The sequence below is a fragment of the Coregonus lavaretus genome (assembly GCF_964263955.1).
Source record: "Coregonus lavaretus genome assembly, chromosome: 2".
Classification (NCBI taxonomy): Eukaryota; Metazoa; Chordata; class Actinopteri; order Salmoniformes; family Salmonidae; genus Coregonus; species Coregonus lavaretus.
In genome coordinates this window covers 76,164,509-76,187,201 of record NC_139989.1, presented here as the reverse complement: position 1 = coordinate 76,187,201, position 22,693 = coordinate 76,164,509, and the positions used below count along the sequence as shown (strand labels likewise).

Below are 22,693 nucleotides of genomic sequence, written 5' to 3'. Positions count from 1 at the left end.
TGACTGACCAGACCAGTTTAAAAAGCAGTATCAGTCAAAAGACAGACAGTGAGGTATCAGATTTACCGTATTTTCCGCACTATAAGGCGCACCGGAGTATAAGCCGCAGCAGCTAAATTGAATGATGTGTACATATATAAGCCGCACTGGACTATAAGCCGCAGGTGTATTAATGTTTAATTACCATATGTAAGGGTTCGTGCACAGAGGGGATTGTCGGTGTCACGATCGTCGTAGGAGTGAGTAGACCAAGGCGCAGCGTGTGAAACAAACATGACTTTATTTAATTAAAGTACTAACAAAACACGACTCGTGAAGTCCACGGTTAACAATACCGACACGGAACAAAAACCCACAAACACAAAGTGAAACACAGACAGTTAAATATGGCTCCCAATCAGAGACAACCAGCCGACAGCTGACACTCGTTGCCTCTGATTGGGAGTCACACAGGCAAACATAGAAACAGACAACCTAGAACACCCAAACAAAGAAACAGAACACAATGAATGAACACACCCTGGCTCAACATATAGAGTCCCAGAGCCAGGGTGTGACAGTACCCCCCCCTAAAGACGCGGACTGCGACCGCGCCTAAATACGAGCAAAACAGGGGAGGGCTGGGTGGGCATACCTCCTCGGCGGCGGTTCTGGCTCCGGCCTTGCCCACCACCCTCCCATAATTCCCCCGTAGCGCCCCTGGTCCGGTCTGACCCCGCTGGCTGGATCTGGACTGGACATTGACGGAGCGGATTGCTTACGCTCCGTTGTGGAGCAGCTGACCGGTCTTACCAGGCTGACGACTCGCACCCCGGGCTTGGTGCGAGTAGCAGGAACGGGCTGAACCAGGCTGACGACTCGCACCCCTGGCTTGGTGCGAGTGGCAGGAACGGGCTGGACCAGGCTGACGACTCGCACCCCTGGCTTGGTGCGAGTGGCAGGAACGGGCTGGACCAGGCTGACGACGCACCCCGTAGGCTTAGTGCGAGTGGCAGGAACGGGCTGGACCAGGCTGACGACGCACCCCGTAGGCTTAGTGCGTGGAGCAGGGACAGGCCGGGCAGGGCTGGCGACGCACACCGTAGGCTTGGTGCGTGGAGCAGGGACAGGCCGGACAGGGCTGGCGACGCACACCGTAGGCTTGGTGCGTGGAGCAGGGACAGGCCGGGCTGGGCTGACGACGCACACCGTAGGCTTGGTGCGTGGAGCAGGGACAGGCCGGGCTGGGCTGGCGACGCACACCGTAGGTTTGGTGCGTGGAGCAGGGACAGGCCGGGCTGGGCTGTCGACGCACACCGTAGGCTTGGTGCGTGGAGCAGGAACAGGCCGGGCAGGGCTGGCGACGCACACCGTAGGTTTGGTGCGTGGAGCAGGAACAGGCCGGGCTGGGCTGTCGACGCACACCGTAGGCTTGGTGCGTGGAGCGGGAACAGGCCGGGCTGGGCTGTCGACGCGCACCGTAGGTTTGGTGCGAGTGGCAGGAACAGGCCGGGTCGGGCTGGCGACGCGCACCGTAGACTTGGTGCGGGTGGCAGGAACAGGCCGGACCGGGCTGGCGACACACACCGTAGGCTTGGTGCGTGGAGCAGGGACAGGCCGGGCTGTCGACGCACACCGTAGGCTTGGTGCGTGGAGCAGGGACAGGCCGGACCGTACTAGGAACACACACCACTGGCTTTAAACGGGGATCAGGAACGGGCCGGACCGGACTGGCAATACACCTCAGTACCTCTCGCCGTGCCTCTACGACTTCCTTCCCTCCTCTCGCCAATGGCTCCCGTAACCCGGTGGCCTTCTCTCCTCGTCTCCTATTTCGCCCTGTGGCAGCCTCCTGCTGCCCAGTCGCCCACGCCGTGTGCCCCCCCCAAAAAAATTCTTGGGGGTGCCTCTCGTCCGTCCGATGATGGCACTGCTGACGCCGCTGCTCCTCTCCTGCCTGGGTCTCCCCCTTCATAGCCCTCCGGTACCGGACGGCCTCCTCCTCGGTAATCTGCCCCCAACCGAGGAGGACATCCACCAGCGTCACCTCCTGCGTGTGTTCCTGGACACGCTGCTTGGTCGTTGTATGGTGGGTTTTTCTGTCACGATCGTCGTAGGAGTGAGTAGACCAAGGCGCAGCGTTTGAAACAAACATGACTTTATTTAATTAAAGTACTAACAAAACACGACTCGTGAAGTCCACGGTTAACAATACCGACACGGAACAAAAACCCACAAACACAAAGTGAAACACAGACAGTTAAATATGGCTCCCAATCAGAGACAACCAGCCGACAGCTGACACTCGTTGCCTCTGATTGGGAGTCACACAGGCAAACATAGAAACAGACAACCTAGAACACCCAAACAAAGAAACAGAACACAATGAATGAACACACCCTGGCTCAACATATAGAGTCCCAGAGCCAGGGTGTGACAGTCGGGAAAGAGATGGCTGCTTGAGGAAGCTCCCATTTATTAACATTTCAACAAACAAGTTGCATATTTGCATAACGTATTCCAGCAAAATTAGTTAATAGCGTCACAATCATTTAACCACTTAACTTTGGTTATTTTTGAAAAACCTTGAAAAAGTGTGCACATCTTTGATTATTTATCTACATTATAGCCTACAGTAGTCCCATAACAAAAAACAAAGCTTACAGCGCTTGACGAGGCAATATCAATGGCTAAATTAAATGGGTTTTTTTTAAAGTGCAAAATAAAGTGCCTGTAACACGACAGTAAGCGCGTAAGCCTAAAGTTGCAGCAACACGGCTGCTTAAAATATACGGTAATCAGCCTACCAGAAAAGTCATTAATCCTCGTCTTCATCTTTTAGGCTAAGGTGCAGTACACGGCTGTAACCAGAAAAGTCAAGTCATTAATCCTCATCTCCGTCTTCTTCCTGCGTACTAAAACCACCAAAGTCCTCATCTTCAGTGTCGGAAACGAACAGGCTCAGGGTGGCTTCGTCAGCCACTCTCCTCTCTCCTTCGTTGACGCTCTCAAAACCAACGAACTCCTCTTCGTCACTGTCGGAATCAAACAGCCTCTGAAGGGCCTCAGCTGTGGCGACGTCCTCCTCTTCATCACGCAGCAGTCCAGCCTTTCGGAACCCGTTAATGATCGTGGATGTTTTGACACTCCTCCACGCTATCAGGATCCACTCGCAAACTTGAGCGAAAGTTGCTTTTCGCAAGCGACCAGTTTTGGTGAATGATTTATCGCCGCTAGTCATCCACGCCTCCCACTGAACGCGTAGTGCCACTTTGAACGCACGATTGACACTGATGTCGAGTGGCTGCAGATGCTTTGTTGTGCCCCCAGGAATCACAGCTGGAATCGAGTTTGTGCTCTTGATGGCTGCTTTCACATAATCCGTTATATGGGCCCTCACGCTGTCCAAAACGAGCAAAGCTTTTTTTTGGCGAAAGAATCCTCCAGGGCACTTGACGTAGCACTCATTCAGCCACTCATTCAGCCACTCATTCAGCCACTCATTCATTACGCTTTCCATCATCCACCCTTTCTTGTTGACTTTAAAGGAGATGCCGTTCAGGATCTTTTCTTTTGGCATTGTAATCCGCTTAAAAATCACCATTGGCGGAAGCTTTAATTGTATTTAATTTTTTTATTTAACCTTTATTTAACCAGGAAGGGCTCATTGAGATTTAAAATCTCTTTTTCAAGAGCGTCCTGGCCAAGATAGGCAGCACCAAGTCATTACAAAAAATTACAGACAGACAACATGAAAAACTACAAGTAATCTAGTAAAAACCATTCATGAATTCACAAGAGTATAACAATATCAAAAACAGCAAATTAAAAACATTGACAGGTCAGGGAATCAGCCTCAAAATCCTTCATCAGAGATTTAAAAACACCAATCGGGACAAGTTCTTCCAGTTTAAAATTATTTTGTAAGGTGTTCCAAGACGATGGCGCAGAGTACATAAAATACCTTTTACCAAATTCAGTTCGGACATTTGGAACAGTTAGCAGGATAAAGTCCAGTGAACGAAGAGAGTACCCACCACATTTCTGAACAATAAAAATGCCCAAATAAAAAGGTAGTAAACCCAAAATGGCTTTGTAAATAAAAGTATACCAGTGACTGAGCCTACGAGTGACTAGAGAAGGCCAGCCAACCCTGGTATACAAAGTACAGTGGTGCGTAAGGGTTTTGCAGTTTAAAATAAATCTCAAAGTACCATGATAAAGAGTGTCAATTGATCTCAAACACTGAGCGGAAGCATTCATATATAAAATATCCCCATAGTCTAGTAAAGGCATAAATGTAGCTGATACTAGCCTCCTTCTGGCTTCAAAAGAAAAACAGGCCTTATTCCTAAAATAAAATCCCAATTTCAGCTTCAATTTTTGTTGTAAGTTGTTGAATGTGCAATTTAAAAGAGAGGCCGTCATCAATTAGAATTCCAAGATATTTATATGAGGTTACAACCTCAATCTCCTTGCCCTGACAGGTAGTAACAGGTGAAAGGTTCAGAGGTCTATTTCTTGCATTAGAAAACACCATTAGTTTAGTTTTGTCAGTATTGAGGATAAGCTTCAATTGACACAAGGTATGTTGAACAGTATAAAAAGCAGTTTGCAAGTTCTGGAAAGCTTTTGTAAGAGATGAGGCACAACAGTAAATAACAGTATCATCAGCATAAAAATGAAGTTGTGCATTTTGGACATTTTTGTCTAAATCATTAATATAAATAGTGAATAAGAGAGGACCAAGTACAGAGCCCTGGGGCACACCATTCAGGACAGACAATTTAACAGACATAAGCCCATCAAATTGAGTGCACTGAGTTCTATCAGACAGATAGTTAGCAAACCATGTGACTGCTCCGAAAGACCTACACTCAACAATCTCTGCCTTAGTATAGCATGATCAACTGTATCAAAAGCCTTAGAGAGATCAATAAAAAGTGAGACACAGTGCTGTTTTTTGTCAAGGGCTTCAGTGATATCATTTAAAACCTTCATGGCTGCTGTAATTCTGCTATGCTTCTTCCTGAAGCCCGATTGATACATTGATAAAATAGAGTTAGTAAATAAAAACTATTTTAGCTGTTCACTTACAAGGGTTTCAAGTATTTTCACCAGGGGTGACAGCTTTGAGATTGGCCTATAATTATTTAAAAGAGTTGGATCTCCCCCTTTTAAAAGTGGTAGGACAAATGCTGACTTCCAGATCTTTGGAATTTCATTACATTCCAGGGTTAGATTGAACAGATATGTAAGATGCTGTGCAGCCAAGAACCCAAGTGAAATTCGTTCTCTCGTGGCCAGTGGTTCTCAACGTGATGGACGATTCACCTTTCTTGTTAACAGTCCTAGTGAGAGGCAGGTCAAACGTCAAAGGCACTTCATCCATATTTATGATCTGGTCCGGTCCGATGGAATATTCCTCTATCATTCTTTGTGTGAATTCGCCAAAGTTTGTTATTTTTTCCTGGTAGTCGGGAGGGAGTTGCTGACACACAGTCGTCCGCGCCCTGATGGAGAGTCCCTTTCGTCTCATAAATCTGAAACACCAGGATGGTCCATCTCTAAAATTTTAAATTTTCATTTCGGTGGCGACTGTTTCAGCTTTCAGTCGGATCTGCACGGTGGAAACACCTCGGCCGTCTGCTCTCTGTGTGTTCACCCAATCTTCAAGAAAGTCTTCAAGTTCGGGCCATCTGCTTTTATTACCTCTGAAAGCTTTATTTGACTTTTTGCATTGAGACAGTTCTTCCCGCTTGCGTCTCCAACGTCTCACCATTGACTCATTGATGCCAAGGCTACGTGCAGCAGCTCTATTTCCTTCTTTTACAGCCAGATTGACTGCCTTTAACTTAAAAGCTGCATCATATGCATTTCTACGTTTGTTTTCCATAATTAACATTACAAGAAACGTCTGACCTCTGTGATTACCGACAAGGGTTTTGCCACCAAGTACTAAGTCATGTTTTGCAGAGGGGTCAAATACTTATTTCCCTCATTAAAATGCAAATCAATTTATAACATTTTTGACATGCGTTTTTCTGAATTTTTTTGTTGTTATTCTGTCTCTCACTGTTCAAATAAACCTACCATTAAAATTATAGACTGATCATTTCTTTGTCAGTGGGCAAATGTACAAAATCAGCAGGGGATCAAATACTTTTTTCCCTCACTGTATATGTATGAAAATCTTTAAATAAAAGGTGACATGCTGTACTGTTGCATAATATGAAACATTGTATCTAAAAACCAAATTTAAAACTGTAAGCTTCACTGTCCAAACACATATGGTGTGGACTATGTGTGCCTGGTAAACACATGTGGATCTGGTGAACAGTTATCACTTGTTGACCAACTACAGGAATACTGACCTCAGAGTCTCCAGTTTACAGTGGGGATTCCCCAGTCCAGCAGAGAGCAGCTTCACTCCTGAATCCTTCAGGTCATTGTTACTCAGGTCCAGCTCTCTCAGGTGTGAGGGGTTTGACTTCAGAGCTGAGACCAGAGAAGCACAGCCTTCCTCTGTGACTCCACAGCCTGACAGCCTGACAAAGAGATCATCATGATTTCACAAACACACTGTTAATTTAACCAGAAGGACAATGGCAGATGCATTTGGTTTATTCCCTTAAACAACATATAGATTCATCTTCTGTCTCCTAGAATTGTATGGTCATATTGTTATACAAATGTGAACACCAATACACTGATTCAGTAAGTTTTTCAATATAATATAATATATTATATACATACTAAAATATATATATTTTTGTAACTTTCTCATTCATCATAATTCACGATTCATTCATGATTATTCATTATCATGGTAGCATCCACATGAATGTAGAAGTGTTCAGAAACATCTTCTATTCTTACTGACAATACAAGTGAAGTGACTCCAAAATGACAGGACATTATTCACCATTCAGTTTCTATTGGGAAAAACATCATCCAAAACACAACCAAAACAAACTGCAAATGCATTCAACAAGTTTGTAGAATCACAAGCTTGATGTAATCACTGCAGGTAAGGAATATGGGACCAAATACTAAAATTATGACTACATTAATACAATATAAGTGAATATGTCCAAATGATTACGACTTTTTCAAATGGGAGAACTAGACACATTAAGTGATTTCATTTCAAAACAGTAACACAGATATGTATGAAAATATCCTCAAATAAAAGGTGACATTATATACATTCTGTACTGTTGCCTAATATGAAACATTCTATCTCAAATCCAAAATGATGGAGCATAGCACCAAATGTAAAACTGTAAGCTTCACTGTCCAAACACACATGGTGTGGACTATGTGTGCCTGGTAAACACATGTGGATCTGGTGAACAGTTATCACTTGTTGACCAACTACAGGAATACTGACCTCAGAGTCTCCAGTTTACAGTGGGGATTCCCCAGTCCAGCAGAGAGCAGCTTCACTCCTGAATCCTTCAGGTCATTGATACTCAGATCCAGCTCTCTCAGGTGTGAGGGGTTTGACTTCAGAGCTGAGACCAGAGAAGCACAGCCTTCCTCTGTGACTCCACAGCCTGACAGCCTGACAAAGAGATCATCATGATTTCACAAACACACTGTTAATTTAACCAGAAGGACAATGGCAGATGCATCTGGTTATTCTCTTAAACAACATATAGATTCATCTTCAGTCTCCTAGAATGGTATGGTCATATTGTTATACTAATGTGAAAATCAATGCATTTATTCAATATGTTTTTCAATAGAATATTACATACATTATAATACATAGTTTTCTCTCAACTTAATATTTCTTCCTGATGATTAGTACTGAAATATAATTGTATTTACTCACAGAGCAGCTCTGGAGGCTTTGACCACTGGCAGCAGCCTCAGAAGACCTTCCTCTGATCTGGAGTATTTCTTCAGGTCAAACACATCCAGCTCCTTTTCTGAAGTCAGCAACACAAAGACCAGAGCTGACCACTGTGCAGGTGACAGTTTGGCTTCTGAGAGCCTTCCTGATCTCAGGTAGCTTTGGATCTCCTCCACTAGAGAATGGTCATTCAGTTCATTCAGACAGTGGAACAGATTGATGGACCTCTCTGGAGAGGGATTCTCCCTGATCTTCTCCTTGATGTACTTGACTGTTTCTTCATGGCTCTGTGAGCTGCTTCTTGTCTTTGTCAGTAGACCTCGTAAGTGCTTCTGATTGGACTTCAGTGAGAGGCCCAGAAGGAAGCGGAGGAACAGGTCCAGGTTTCCCGTCTCACTTTGTAAGGCTTTATCCACAGCACTCTTGTAGACAGTAACTTCAGACTTCAGACTGGATGTTGATTGAGGTTCGGCCATTAGATTCTCATTGTTGTTGATGAATGAGAGGAACACATATACAGCAGCCAGAAACTCCTGAATGCTCAGATGCACGAAGCAGTACACCTTGTCCTGGTACAGCCCACATTCCTCTTTAAAGAGCTGTGTGCACAATCCTGAGTACACTGAGGCTTCACTGACATCAATGCCAGCCTCTTTCAGGTCTTCTTCATAGAAAATCAGATTGCCATTCACAAGCTGTTGAAAAGCCAGTTTTCCCAGTGACAGAATGCTCTCTTTATTCCAGTGTGGACCTGTCTCTTCTTTCCCAAGATACTTTTCATTCTTCTGTTTGGTATGAAACACCACAAGGTGTGAGTACATCTCAGTCAGTCTTGGGCATCTCTTCTGTCTTGTGTTTCAGCATGTGTTCAAGGACTATTGCAGAAATCCAACAGAAGACTGGAATGTGGCACATGATGTGGAGGCTCCTTGATGTCTTTATGTGTGAGATGATTCTACTGGCCAGGTCCTCATCACTGAATCTCTTCCTGAAATACTCCTCCTTCTGTGGGTCATTGAACCCTCGTACCTCTGTCACCTGGTCAACACACCCTGAAGGGATCTTATTGGCTGCTGCAGGTCGGGTAGTTATCCAGAGGAGAGCAGAGGGAAGCAGATTTCCATTGATGAGATTTGTCAGCAGAACATCCACTGAGGTTGACTTTGTGACGTCACAACAGATCTTGTTCTTCTGGAAGTCTAGGGGCAGTCGGCACTCATCCAGACCATCAAAGATGAACAGAACTTTGTACTTGTCGTAGTTGGATATTCTTGATTCTTTGGTTTCCACTGAGAAGTGATTGAGAAGTTCAATGAAAGTGTGTTTTTCCTTTTTCATCAAATTCAGCTCCCGAAAAGGGAATGAAAATACAAATTGGACATCCTGATTTGCTTTTCCTTCAGCCCAGTCCAGAATGAACTTCTGCACAGAGACTGTTTTTCCAATGCCAGCAACTCCCTTTGTCAGCACAGTTCTGATAAGTTTGTCTTGTCCAGTTAAGGGTTTGACGATGTCGTTACATTTGATTGCAGACTCTGGTCTTGCTTGTTTCCTGGTTGTTGTCTCAATCTGTCTCAGCTCATGTTCATTATTGACCTCTCCTGTTCCACCCTCTGTGATGTAGAGCTCTGTGTAGATCTTATTGAGAAGTGTTGGGTTTCCTTGTTTAGCGATCCCCTCAAATACACATTGAAACTTCTTCTTTAGATTAGATTTGAGTTCACGTTGGCATATCACAGCAAGCTCATCTGAATGAAGAAATAACAGAGGATATTAATATTACGTCTGTTTTAATGCCTACAGTACTGTAAGACTGTGTTATAAAGTTTAAATTATAATCATTTATTCTCTTAACTGTCTGTATAAATCTGTAAATGTTTTCATAATGCATTACACACTGGTGTGACTGATTTATATCATTATTCGTATTATTGATGGTATTATTAATGTTGTCTCTCTCTCTCTCTCTATCTCTCTCTCCTCTTCTCTCTGTCTAAATTAATCAAAACAACACATCCCTGCTGCTACTTGATGAGGTCACTAGGTGTTGTGTTAAGGCTGCTACAATATCATTGAGTTACACAGCTACTTTAGCTGTACTTTAGCTACAGCTTTTAAATGTTCTAAAACAGCATTCAACATGAGGCAGACAGCTCTTACTTTTCTCCAGTGTGTCAGCAAGCTCCTTCTGGTTAATTTTCCTCAGGACGTGCAGTGTGATCTTCAGAGCCCCCTCTCTGGCACTGCTCTCCTGCTTCTCATCTTCAGCATCCACCACTTCCTTATCCTGCTTCTGACTCCCAAAGCCTTCTGGGAGTTCTGGACTAAGAATCCTCTTGAACATCTTCAGCTCGTTCTTCACAAATGTCATAATATTCTCTTCAAGCAACTGAAATAAATCAAGTAAATTAGTTAAGCAAGAGACTAAATGCTTTCTCATTAACCCATTAATGAATGATTGACAGATCAACTTTACTTGAGGTAAACAAAAACAAATGTACACATAACAGGACCACATACACTGAATATGGAGGCCAGGTCTGTTTGATGACTCTGGGAAGACTGACCACTGAGAATCTCTGACTCTGATCTCTCCTGTTGGTTTCTGTGGACAAAACATCAGATTACATCTCCTCATCCAGGGAGTGCACACACACACACACACACACACACACACACACACACACACACACACAGGGAGGGAATGTTGTGTTTGTTTAATATTGTTTCAGGACTATGAAAATGGAAAAAAGGTTTAGCCTATGGATTATGAAAACAACAAAAATAAATGGGAAAATGGGAGAGGAGAAATGACTAGAGACACTGTTGTTTAACTCACTGACCATGACCCATGAGTTCTTCTTACCTTTGTTCACTAGAAAAGTCTCCCTCTCTAAAGTTTAGAGGTTGACTCATAGACTCGTCACTCTTCATGGACACACAGCTGGGTACAGGGGAGGCTGGTCTCTCCTGCTTGATTGGACTTCAACACAACAGCGACAAACATTACGTCTCTCATCTACTCTGAGCTCAGATGGGGAAACATATGAAGAGTTTCATTCCAAAACGCTATATATCCATTTTCAGAAATGTTGGTCAATTTGCTTTTATTGATTAAAGAAATGATGAAAGAGATTGGTGTATTTTTTCACTATCTAATCATGGTATGGGGTTGTTCAATGACAGACATGTATTTGTTTAAAATCTATCAATTGATGGTTTCATTTCAAATAGACAAGTAATCATGTGTTTTTTTTGCAAAATGCTACATATCTGCCTCACTCTCAGAGAAATAAGTAGTACTGCTAGGTTTTACACAGTAATAATATATATCTGCCTCACTCTCAGAGAAATAAGTAGTACTGCTAGGTTTTACACAGTAATAATATATCTGCCTCACTCTCAGAGAAATAAGTAGTACTGCTAGGTTTACACAGTCATAATATATATATCTGCCTCACTCTCAGAGAAATAAGTAGTACTGCTAGGTTTTACACAGTAATAATATATATCTGCCTCACTCTCAGAGAAATAAGTAGCACTGCTAGGTTTTACACAGTAATAATATATATCTACCTCACTCTCAGAGTAATAAGTAGTACTACTAGGTTTTACACAGTAATAATATATCTGTCTCACTCTCAGAGAAATAAGTAGTACTGCTAGGTTTTACACAGTAATAATATATCTGCCTCACTCTCAGAGAAATAAGGAGCACTGCTAGGTTTTACACAGTAATAATATATATCTACCTCACTCTCAGAGTAATAAGTAGTACTACTAGGTTTTACACAGTAATAATATATCTGCCTCACTCTCAGAGAAATAAGTAGCACTGCTAGGTTTTACACAGTAATAATATATATCTACCTCACTCTCAGAGTAATAAGTAGTACTACTAGGTTTTACACAGTAATAATATATATATATATATATATATATATATATATATATATATATATATATATCTGCCTCACTCTCAGAGAAATAAGTAGTACTGCTAGGTTTTACACAGTAATAATATATATATATCTGCCTCACTCTCAGAGAAATAAGTAGTACTGCTAGGTTTACACAGTCATAATATATATATCTGCCTCACTCTCAGAGAAATAAGTAGTACTGCTAGGTTTTACACAGTAATAATATATATCTGCCTCACTCTCAGAGAAATAAGTAGCACTGCTAGGTTTTACACAGTAATAATATATATCTACCTCACTCTCAGAGTAATAAGTAGTACTACTAGGTTTTACACAGTAATAATATATCTGTCTCACTCTCAGAGAAATAAGTAGTACTGCTAGGTTTTACACAGTAATAATATATCTGCCTCACTCTCAGAGAAATAAGTAGCACTGCTAGGTTTTACACAGTAATAATATATATCTACCTCACTCTCAGAGTAATAAGTAGTACTACTAGGTTTTACACAGTAATAATATATCTGTCTCACTCTCAGAGAAATAAGTAGTACTGCTAGGTTTTACACAGTAATAATATATCTGCCTCACTCTCAGAGAAATAAGTAGTACTACTAGGTTTTAGACAGTAATAATATATATCTGCCTCACTATCAGAGAAATAAGTAGTACTGCTAGGTTTTACACAGTAATAATATATATATCTGACTCAGTCAAACGTGACCAAACGGCTTGATCTTATGTAGCAAAATTTGAAATTGTGTTATTACATTGGATAATAGTAGAGACTCAGCTAGAAAAAGGTATATCATACACTACAGTTGAGGAACAATGGGAAAGTAATTCTGCTTTGAAAGATGATAACTTGTAACCTCAATTTTGAGAAAATGGCCTTTGAATGTTTTGGTTCACCTACTGGATAGCTCTTCTTTATCTACAGTGGTGTTACTTTGGCAGATAATGTCACCCATCTAAATAAATAGTATATATATATATATATAGTTAACTAAATGTATGGTGCTTTTGGTTTGTGTCAGTTTCATTGTTTGTTATGCTATAAATGGTTATTTTATGGTTGTAAGTGGTAAAATGAACTAGAAAATGTCATATTTTGCAATTCTGAGTAATTACTACTTTAGTAAGGATATACTTCATTCAGTACTACTGCAGTTGCTAAATAATTCCAATAGATGGCAGCATTAGACCACGAATGACATTTCAGAAGGTTAGTTTAGTTTTCTCCCTGGATACACCACCACTCCCCCTCACAGGAAAACTCCTGCACACGCTTTTTACTGTCCCTTTCCACACTGCTAACGCAAGAGGAACGACTGAAATAGCATTTAACAGATTACTGTGAAATAATATAATAATGATTCATGTTTATTATTAGCTGTTTTTATGCTCATGTTTTGAAATTATACTTCATTACTATAACGATTATCAATAACCCTGAACATTAATTTAGTCACCTCTGGTTGAGAAAAACGTATTATCCTAGTACATTCATTGTCAGATTCATCAACCAACAGCGAGCACTCTGCCTTCTAGCACAAGCGAGGGGCATGTTGAGGTACATTTGCTAACCGCGAGGGTTGCACAATCTAATTTATTGGCGGGCTGGAAGACGCACTCTTGTCTTATCTATTCCGAGGTTGTTTAATCGTAATATTAGATATTTAAAAATGCATGTATACTAGGGTTGAGGTTGGAGCATCTGACTAGTGATTATTTACCCGGGGTTCAACACCTGCTATAGTCACTATTTAATTGCTCTTCCAAAAGCATCACAGGCCTAATACGAGATATATAGCTAACTAAAGTAATGAGTGACCATTTTAGAAAATCATGGGACATATAGTATTTGGTTGCATGCTATTTTATGTCAATCATATTGCTGCTTGTAGCCTATAACTGATGCTTCGTGGTCTTATGCTGCCATCTATTGGAAATATTTAGCTATTAAAAGTTATTAATTCACGTACAGACATTGGTGAGGCAGCTGAGAAATAAAGTGTATTAGATCAGTCTCAAACCTGCCCCACGCCAATTGCTGGACTTTCACACAGAGTTTACTAAGTCACCCAATTCAAACCACATTTGAAAAATAAAACAAATGTGTCTTATTTATCAAGTGTTCTGTTTTGCAATTATACATATAATAAAACAACAACAAAATAATCAAAACGCAATTTAATACTATAATTGTATTTACTAAGATAATATTATTACTAAAATAGTTTCTAAAAGTGTTCTAGGCTACCCTACCATAGAATTAGGGGTTAGGGTTACGGCTAAAATAGGTTATAAGTAGGGTAAGAGTTTCTGTATAGCACTCTGTGACATCTGTTGGTGTAAAAAGAGCTTTATAAATACATTTGATTGATTGTTAGGTTTAGGGTTTATATGGCAAAAAACAGTATGGGTTTATGGCACTCTTGCTCCTCCTTGTGGCCGTATGTGGGTACTACATAACTCATTCATGACACTTGCTAGGCTCATAATCTGAGGTAGCAACTGCGTCAGATCTACAAATCCATTAGCTAGACCACCCGATTAGACAACAATCACCCCATTATACCCATTTGGTTTGCAACTCAGTGAACCTGCGCAGCATTCGCTCAATTTGATGCCTACGAACGAAGAGTTCGATGCATATCAAATTACCCAGCAGCCACTTAGAAACAACAAGTCGTGAAAAAAATGGTTATTTCTTAATTAAAAAATGTCTTCTGACTGTTTAAATCGGCCACATCTTGAAAAAGAGGACAGGGACATGCGTTTTGTTTAGATTGTACACTTTTTTCTTAAAACAAATATGGATAACCATGACCAGAAAATGTTTAATGTTTGATGGCTATATGCCAGCCATCTCGTCTTAGACTGTGGCTCATAACAACATGTACTCAGGTGAAAAGTGAGCGCGGGTTAACGCTCACCAAGTAGCCTTAACCTTGTTAATAATAAGTTACCTGAAGTAAACCTACAGGGTTAACGCAGGCAGGTCTCATTGATAACAATAGTGAAGCTGGCATTGTGACGCAGAACAATGGGCTGGGAATAGAACGTTCTGAACGCGAGTCGGTGTCACGGAGCTCAATAGAACTAATAGGAGCTGGTAGGGTGAAAAATGCCCTAAAATAAGGCCTGTTGTTTCGCGATTACTTCATAACCAGGGACAGAAGGTAATATTATGAAACTGGGCTCCATGGCGGTTGCAATTAACTAGTTTTTCTCCGAAAAAAAGCGTTAAAAAAATTATATTCAAAAGTTTGGTCCTTGGACACAGAGGGGTTAAACACTAAAGTTACCGTCCATCTAGTGAAGAGAGGAGAACCGGACAGAGGGAGCGTAGGCCAGCATCCGTCAACGAGAGAGGGAGAAGCCCTCCACGGTATTTAACAGGTTGAAGAAACAACCAGGGAGCTCCATCGGTCCACTGCAGGCAGCCGGTGATGATGTAGTGGCAGCTAGGATAACTAGGATGCTGCTGGTAGAGTAGCTAGCTTAGCTAGCTGTACCGACTAGCTTGGCTAACTAGCAGGTCTTTCGTCTGTCCCTCGTCTCGAGGATGATGACGAATCCGGTTAACCGAATGAAAAGGATCTGGCTACACTCATACTGTCCCTGACCAAAAAGCAAATTGAACAATAAACTTCGGTGTCTCAACACTGTATCAAACTCCATAGTTATTCCCCAAGATCACCTCAGCCCACTCTGCGCGTAACTGGACAATATGCTTGGCGCCAAACCGTACGTGGACGCGGACAGTTCTGTACAGGGACGCGGACAGTTCCAGAACGCGGACATGAGCAGAGCAACACTATAAACTAAACCCAGTCTTTACAGTGGCTTACATTAGTAATATTCAAAAAATTACGATGGTACAGAAGGATGTAGTAGCAAGCACCGACACGTTAAGGCCATTTAAAACACTGAACTAAACAGTATGTATATATATATATATATATATATATATATATATATATATATATATATATATATATATATATATATATATATATATATATATATATATATGTATATGTAAAACAAACATTCAAAGTTATTTTATAACAATATTTTGAGATCTGGGCCCATATCCACAAAGTGTCTCAGAGTAGAAAATGTGTCGTATAAGTGCTGAGAATAAAGACTTCTACTCTTATGGGTATAAATTAAAGCTATGCATGAAGCCTCTAGTCCCATCTAGTCAGCAGATATTTAGGACACCTCATGAGCTTTCCTAACCAGTTAAGAGTTAACAGCAGGTGTCTTGATAATACTATAGAATAATGCAGTGAGTCAGTGGTTCCTGTGCCACATGTAATTGCTTTGGAGTAGTTTAAATAATGTTTCTATATTTCTATATGATCAATCCATAAATAATATAGACCTACATGGAACAGTTTCTCTTCAGCTTTTGACAATGATTTCTGTATAATAATGATGTATAATAAGTGTTGGTGATTCAATAGCCTAGTTAATCATTACATGACTTTTAACACACTATCTATCTATGTTTTGCTCAGTCTGGCAAATTAGTTGGAGCTGTGGCAGGTGTTGGACCTGTGGCCGGAAAGTGTCCAGTTTGAATCCCGGGCCAGGCGCTGGAAAGAACGGGCGGAATTGATCTGATCACTGGAGGGCTGTTGTGTTCACGTCCTCAAAATATTCACCTTTCGTTGGGCCCTTGAGCAAGGCCCTTAACCCCACAACATGCTCTCCATCCAGGGTCCCTGCACTGCAGCTTGAACCTGTGCTGGTCTCAACTGTATGTGTGAGGTCTGCTGTTTGGGGGGTTAAGAACGGAGCAGAATACATGTTTTGTTGTTTGCTGTAACTAATGGACAAAGTTGTATTGTATCGAAATGTATTGTTTTGTAAAGAAGTCAGCCAGAGTTGACGTGGGCCATCGTTCGAACAAAGAGATGCCTCCCTGGCCACCAGTGTGTTTGCATATAACCAAGATCAATTCTACCCCCCATACAATACTTTTATACACAGTAATTACTTTTTTATATATATAATAATAATACTAATACTAATAATAATAATAATAATAATAATAATTACTTATACACATTACATTTTGGATAGATAGTACTCAGACATCTATAGTGTTTACAGTAATGACTATTACCGATCATTATCTTTTTTAATCCCACCCCTCTGCTACTCTCAGCCCCGCCCACCTATCTCCGTAGAACATCCTCTTTTGATTTCCACCTGCCATATTTTTTTCAACTGTGCTGTGATGTCATACATGCATTTTAAACCTTTCTAGTCGCATAGTATCCACAGACTGTAAGTTAACGATACATATTTTTCGTAAGAGTATTATTCTGTTGTTGATTGACTGACTATGGCTTTCCAAATCCCCAGCACTGCTATTTCTAAGGATAATTTTAAATGAATATTGGGATTTTTCAACCATTCCTATTTTACTATCAATTATATTCTTAGCAAAAAATATTCCTATTTAACAGTAGTAGCCATAATTCATAAATGGCACCATGCAGGGTTCTATATGGAACCATTTTGGTTCAGTGAAGAAGAACCTCTAGAGTTCTGATCAAAGAACCCTATAAAAGGGACTCTATATAGAACTTTTAGTGGTTCCATATATTAAGCAAGCGATAGAACCCTTTTTGGTTTGAACAGGAGTGAAGAGTGTGTTGATTTGACGGTAGTATTGTCAAAATTCCGCTTGTAACAACGATCAGAATTAGTAACAACAATAAGGTTCTGCATGACAACATATTAGACAATAACTAAGAGTAGGATAAATTATTGTGTCACCCAGAACTTCTATAGATGTGTGTGTGTATGCTGGTAAAGATGTGTGTGTATGATGGTAAAGATGTGTGTGTGTGTGTGTGTGTGTGTGTGTGTGTGTGTGTGTGTGTGTGTGTGTGTGTGTGTGTATGCTGGTAAGGATGTGTGTGTGTATGATGGTAAAGATGTGTGTGTGTGTGTGTGTGTGTGTGTGTGTGTGTGTGTGTGTGTGTCTTTGTGTGTGTGTGTGTGTGTGCTGGTGAGACATCCACATATCACAGCCAAATATACAGGATACAAACATTTCATTCCAGCTATATAGTATTTTGCAAAACAAAAGTTCATACACAAAAATCTATTAATTAAAATCTTAGAACAACAATATTTGACAGACACATAAAGGTACATAAGCAATCATTTCTGATGTAAAATAACAAACGTGAAAAAATTGTGGATATAACGTTTTAGAAATAAACTCTTTATAAATTCTTAAACTACATTGTCATCTCACCTCTTAGCTTTGGTGTCATGTTCCCCAGAGAGACTCATTTTAGAGGCAGGGACCCCCTCCTCTCTCTCCCCAGAGAGATTCATTTTAGAGGCAGGGCCCCCCTCCCCTCTCTCCCCAGAGAGACTCATTTTAGACCACTGACCCCTAAACAGAGATCCAACATGTTGGTTGTGGTTAACACAGTGACAACTAATTATTGAAGGTCAATTGTTCTATTTTATTCATTATCTCTTAGAAATAAAATATTTACTAACAGATACGTCCAAACGTTCAGGAGATTTAATGCAATCACATCAACATGTAGTCATGACTGATATTTTTCACCTTTTCTCCATGTAGTGGAACTAATATTAATAATAGTAATAATAATAATAGTAATAATAATAATGGGGGATTGATGGAAGTTACAATATGAAATATTAAAGCTGATCTAAAACTAAAACTAAAATGAAATAAAATAAAAATGATAATAATGTCTCACTTTCTCTTGTAATAATTCCACTCATTCTAGTTTGTTGCTTTGTTCAACAGGTCTGATATTATTATGATATTATTGAATTTAATTTATAATATCAATGTTAAGAAAAGTACGTTCAGGTTTCATACCAACTTACACAGGAAGTAGGAGCTCATTGTAATTTTGAAAACAACAAATGTTCTGATATTCTGAAAGATGATTCAGAACTATGATACATAACATTTTTACAAATTATAAAATATAACGAATCGAATATACGAATCCTATAATACGAGATATGAACAATATGTTTTAGAATTTGACTTGCCTACGCCCAGTTAGCACCATTTTGTATGATTGAACTGACACGTACCTGTCCCAGGTGAAATGGACTGTTAGATCTGAGTGTTTTACTGTCATTCTCTATACTATAATAACACCATATATTTAATTTCCCTACACACTTTACAATAATCCCTTGGAAGATTCTTACCTTGTAGCCTGAATTCACAACCAGAACATGTCAAGTCACTGCGATATTTTCCGTTGTGCTGAGAGAGCACCTTCCTGATGACAAGTGGCTCTCTATCTGTGTTGTAGGTACAGTTGATCTTTGATGCAATAATATCTGGTCAAAGTCTAGTGGCACAACACAGATAGAGAGCCACTTGTATATCATTAACATAACAGTAGTTTAACCTTTGGCCAGTAATGGCCATGGCATACTATAAAATGTAGAATCATTATGATGGATCCAGTTTCAACATATCTCTAACTTTGAACCATAAAGTGGGGTCCCAAATTATTGACTCCCTTGATAAAGATGAGCAAAAATGACTGTATAAAATAAATCATTCAAATACTGAGCTATATTGTAAGCCAAAAAAAATAGGAAATTAAATGATTTTATACTAATACAATTGCCCAGAGAAAGAGATTTTGTTTAACAAGTAATACTTTTTTTCTCAAAAAGGTAGGGGTCAAAATTGACACCCCCGTTCAATACATCCCTTGCGAGAACACATTGGGAGGGATATTAGACAATTCCTACATACAGAATCCTTCCAAATGAGCGACTACAGGAAGGTAAAGGTACAACTAAACACACAATAAAGAAACAAATCTCCCTAACTGACAGGAGGCTTGAATCTTAGTCATTTACCCACCGGCCTCTTACTACTATCCCAATGTATACATTCTACCAACATCATACATAAATAATCCCTGGTAGGATCCTTACTACTATCCCAATGTATACATTCTACCAACATCATACATAAATAATCCCTGGTAGGATCCTTACTACTATCCCAATGTATACATTCTACCAACATCATACATAAATAATCCCTGGTAGGATCCTTACTACTATCCCAATGTATACATTCTACCAACATCATACATAAATAATCCCTGGTAGGATCCTTACTACCATCCCAATGTATACATTCTACCAACATCATACATAAATAATCCCTGGTAGGATCCTTACTACTAACCCAATGTATACATTCTACCAACATCATACATAAATAATCCCTGGTAGGATCCTTCCTACTACCCCAATGTATACATTCTACCAACATCATACATAAATAATCCCTGGTAGGATCCTTACTACTATCCCAATGTATACATTCTACCAACATCATACATAAATAATCCCTGGTAGGATCCTTACTACTATCCCAATGTATACATTCTACCAGTGGCGGCTCCTGAAAAAATTCTCAGGGGGGGCAATTTTTCTGATGATTTAGGTGACCTACACACATTTTAAAAAAGATATGTCCAGCAACAACATGAAGACAGGGGCAGCATATAAGTCAATACCAGAAGCATTTATTGACTGATCTCAAAAGTGTTGGCTTACCAGGGTTGGTGGAGCCCTCAGTTTCATCTTTGCCTCGCAAAGCTAACTCAAACACTCCACAAAACTTCACACACTGAATTAGCCGGCTGAGGATGTGGCGGTTCTTGCTAATGTCGTAGTAAATATATTTGTTATAGTGAATATGGAATATGATATGTTGAGTAAAATGTTGTGCTAAGATCTATTTAGGTCAGGAGCTGGTTATAAGTTCTATTCCTATCCAATAACAATGGACAAAAGGGTCCTATCTTGTCAGCCTTGTCAGCAGGTGGCCAAGGACAACACCCACGCCATAGGCCTCTCAGTTCTTCCAACTCACGAGTTCTTGCTCTGAGGACACACACACACACACACACAAACACACACACACACACATCATCACTGTTAAACACACACACACACACACACAAAAATCCCCTCTCTTAGGCTGAACATTTGAAGACAGAGAACCCGACTCAGAGCCAATGCAACAGTGACACTAGCCTGGAGGGGACCTCGCCCAACTCATCAGGACCAATCAGAAGATCAGAACTACTAGATTCAACCTACTTCATTTATTGCATAAAATGTCTGCACACAATGTTTCGGGGCTCTCTTCAGATAATAATAATAATAATAATAATAATAATATGCCATTTAGCAGACGCTTTTATCCAAAGCGACTTACAGTCATGCGTGCATACATTTTTGTGTATGGGTGGTCCCGGGGATCGAACCCACTACCTTGGCGTTACAAGCGCAGTGCTCTACCAGCTGAGCTACAGAAAGTGGATACTCATGGATGCGCATCGCAATTGTAAAATGTCAACACAATTGGAGACACCACGTCATTTTTGGAGACATGTTATTGACAGTAAACTATTGTAGATGCGACTGCTAACTAAATAAAACATTTTAGCTGGCTAGCTAATCATCTTAGCTAAATGTGGGGCAAACAATTCAGTTATTTACCGTTAATTTGAGGGATTGGGGTGAAAGAAATCGAGTTACATAGTGATACTTTACGATATACTGTATTGACAATATCGCAATATTTTAGCGCTAGTTGGCTGTACCTGCACCAAAACACCATTATTGTTCCTTCATAGCATGTTCTCAATCTTTTCACATTGGGAGCCAATTTGTTTTCAGCACTTTTATTTCCATGACTGATCAAAACTCGTTCTCATGGCTTTCTGATCCCTCTGCAACAGACATATGGTGCGCAATAAAATCACAGTATCGAATCACAATACGTATAGAATCATGAGACTCGCAATGCATATATCTTAACGTGAGGTTCCTGGCAATTCCCAGCCCAAGTTCATTTGCCACAACAAATCTCTTCGCTAGCAAACGCGATGTCTTCTCCAAAACGGCAATGTGTCTCCAGCAATGTTTACTTTTTTGACGTTCTATGGCATCTCCACTTTCCAAGCATATATGAGCACATGTAATATTTTGGTAAGTGATGCAAATAGTGAACTATGTAGGGCCAGGATGTAAAATATATGTAGCTGCAGCAATTTCTCTTATCTGATATGGTAAGTAAAGAGTTTGACGAACGGGTCCGTGCACGCGATTCCAGATATCTTTACCTCTGAATAAACTGCCTTTATTATACCATATCCACCCTGTCCAAAGTCTCTACTTGGTCTCAGTTCTCCAGTAAACTTGTGATTATCAACACTAACCTCATCGTTGTGGCGGCGGACAGCTAGCCTGTATCCCTCATCCAGTTGAGTGGCAATGTCTTTTTTCGTTCGTACCAATTTTTGGAAAATCCTCGGGTGTAGGACTTTCCGCCTTTAGTAGAAACCTGTTGAATTATTAAATTTGGTCTGGGAGGTCCTAATTGTTTCGTTGCCAATTTATCTTCATTTGTTCGCCGACAAAAAGGAACTTCTTTCAAAGACACAATCGAGTTGCACTGAACGCTATAGCCATCTTGATAGTAGTACGTGAATTGATTGATGAGGCTACCCGCTCTTTTCTTAGTTACGTTCATGGTTACGTTACGTATGACGAAAGCGCGTAAGTGCAAGCCCTCAGACACCCATAGAGATTGTATTGAATGCTCTGAAATTTGAAAAAAATTGATTTTACATGGGAGTCTATGACAGACTTCTGGGCGATTTTCAACCTGACTGAAATCGCCCCAAAAGGGGGGGGGGGGGGGGCATTTGAAGCACGACTTTAGCCTGATTGGACATTTAGTGGCAGTGTGGCACTGTGGCAGATCAGACGTCTAGATTACAACACTGATAACTACTGTTGCCGTGATATAATTGATTAGAAAAAAAAATCCCTTCCTTTTCCCGTTTGGCAGTGC

At 40.5% G+C, this 22,693-nt stretch overlaps 1 pseudogene across 1 annotated transcript; it reads right to left on the bottom strand.

Moving 5' to 3' along the window:
- Positions 1–7,356: 7,356 nt before the first annotated feature.
- LOC311098778 (NLR family CARD domain-containing protein 3-like) lies at positions 7,357–19,087 on the bottom strand (annotated as a pseudogene). Its single transcript, XR_014615238.1, has 7 exons — positions 19,003–19,087; positions 18,053–18,196; positions 10,707–10,823; positions 10,361–10,445; positions 10,001–10,229; positions 7,820–9,588; positions 7,357–7,546 (listed from the first exon to the last, which is right to left on the bottom strand). The product of XR_014615238.1 is annotated as an NLR family CARD domain-containing protein 3-like (transcript).
- Between the last annotated feature and the right edge of the window lie 3,606 nt (positions 19,088–22,693).